Source organism: Oryx dammah, unplaced genomic scaffold (genome assembly GCF_014754425.2).
Source record: "Oryx dammah isolate SB20612 unplaced genomic scaffold, SCBI_Odam_1.1 HiC_scaffold_2, whole genome shotgun sequence".
NCBI lineage: Eukaryota > Metazoa > Chordata > Mammalia > Artiodactyla > Bovidae > Oryx > Oryx dammah.
In genome coordinates, this window is record NW_024070186.1 from 71,203,667 (window position 1) to 71,206,118 (window position 2,452).

The window sequence follows — 2,452 nt, forward strand, 5'->3', positions numbered from 1 at the left end:
GAATCTAGAGCCTGTTACAGAGAGTGGAGTAAGTCAGGAAGAAAAAAACAAATATTGTATATTAATGCACTTATGTGGAATCTAGAAAGATGGCACAGATGGACCTATCTGCAGGGCAGCAGTGGGGACACCCACACATAGAGCAGACATGTAGACATAGAGGGCAGGGGGAAGGAGAGGGTGGGACAGATGGAGAGAGGAGCATGGAAACATATACACTACCATATGTGAAACAGGTAGCCAGTGCGATTCTGCTGTATGACTTGGAACTCAACCCGGGGCTCTGTGACAATCTAGAGGTGTGGGATGGGGTTGGGGATGGGAGGGAGGTTTAAGAGGGAGGGGAAATATGTATACCTGTGGCTGATTCATGTTGATATATGGCAGAAACAAGCATAATATTGGAAAATAATTATCCTTCAGTTAAAAATAAATAAATAAATGGCAAGAGTAGTCATCCTCATCTTGTTCCTGATCTTAGAGGGAATGCTTTCAGCTTTTCACTGTTGAGTATGATGTTAGCTGTAGGTTTGTGATATATGGCCTTCCCTGGTGGCTCAGAGGTTAAAGTATCTGCCTAGAATGCAGGAGACCCGGGTTCGATCCCTGGGTTGGGAAGATCCCCTGGAGAAGGAAATGGCAACCCACTCCAGTACTCTTGCCTGGAGAATCCCATGGAGGGAGGAGCCTGGTAGGCTACAGTCCACGTGGTCCCAAAGAGTTGGACACGACTGAGCAACTTGACTTTACCTATGTTCCCTCCATACCCACTTTCTGGAGAGTTTTTATCATAAATGAATACTGAATTTTATCAAAAGTTTTTTTCTGTATCTGTTGAGATGATCATATAGTTTTTATTCTTTAATTTGTTAATGTCATGTATCACCCTGATTGATTTGTGGATATTGAAAAATCCTTGCCTTCTTGGGATAAATTTCATTGGATCATTGTGTATGATCCTTTTAATGCATTGTTGGATTCAATTTGTTAGTATTTTGTTGAGGATTTTTTACATTATGTTCATTAGTGTTATTGGCCTATAATTTTCTTTTTGTAATATCTTTATCTAGTTTTGGTATCAGGGTGATGGTGACCACAAAGAATAAGTTCAGAAGTATTACTTCCTCTACAAATTTTCAGAATAGTTTCAGAAAGACAGCTCTAAATGTTCTGTAGAATTCACCTGTGAAGTCATCCAGTCCTGGATTTTGTTTGTTGGGAGTTTTAAAATCATTGATTCAATTTCAGAACTTGTAATTAGTCTATTCATATTTTCAAATATACCTTTAATCAGAGGTTGACCTTAGAGAAGTCTTTCTGAGGACCTGCTGGTGGAGGACAGAGAAGATGGAGGGATGTGGAGCTCCAGGCACCTCATGTTAAATGTACTTATTTGTTATTATATCTCTCTCACATACTACAATGTAAGCTCTGTAAGAGAGGGCCCTTATTTTATTCCCTGCTATATCTCCATCACCTTTAACAGTTCCCAGCACACAGTACGTATCCAGGAAATATTTGTTAAATGAATGACTACTTTCAGTAAAAATTTGAGGCCCAGAAAAGTTAAATAAAATGCTTTCCCACCTTATTATGTCAGAGTTTGAGCTAAAACCTGAGTCTCCTGGTTCCCATTATAAGGACTATTCCAGTAATAGGAAAATCTGGGTTTCAGAATTTATATCCCACCTTTCAAAATGGTATCAAAGTTGTAACAATTTCAAAGGCAGAAATGAGACAGAAAAGAGTAGAATGACTTCCCACTTCTTTTCAAGATTATCCAAAGTCATTGCATACACAGTTTTTATTTTGCTGAAAAGTTAAAACTTTTGTTGATGATATGGCTGCTAAATAATTAAAATAAAAGTCTTTAAAAATCCATAAATGATCTAACAAAATTAGTCATTTATCAAACAATACAAATGAAAATTAAATTTTAAAAATTACCACAATTTTACCTCCTTCTTGTTGCACACACTTTATGTATTTTTCAAGGACTACAATTGAAAATTTGAGAATATAATTCCTCATAGTAAAAAGTTTAATTGTGTATAAATATAACAGATACTTATTTCCACAAAACTCACCAGTAATATGACATTTATGCAATTAGAAATAACCTTGAATCTCTTATCCCTCAGTTTAATAATCTATATATAGCATAAGACTGAAAGGTTAAGAGAAGAATTATATTTCTCTGTAGTATTTACTCTTAGATATTTAAGTGGCAATATTAAGTAGCAATGAATCACTTCATCCATACGTAAAACTTCATAGTTCTGTAAATAGCTAGAACTGGGGAAATATTTTTAGAATAGCCAGGGACTATAAAATGAAGCTAATTCATAGAAGTCTCCAGTTAATTATAGAGAGATTACTAGATGATTTCTATAAAAATATACAAAGTAGGTCTAAATCAACACAGATGGCAACATGTAACATGTCTGTATAA

General features: G+C 35.6%; 1 non-coding gene across 1 annotated transcript; it reads left to right on the forward strand.

Annotated features, from left to right (window-relative positions):
- Positions 1-546: 546 nt before the first annotated feature.
- TRNAS-AGA lies at positions 547-618 on the forward strand. Its single transcript has one exon. It is a non-coding gene; the product is annotated as a tRNA-Ser (tRNA).
- The last annotated feature ends 1,834 nt before the right edge of the window (positions 619-2,452 follow it).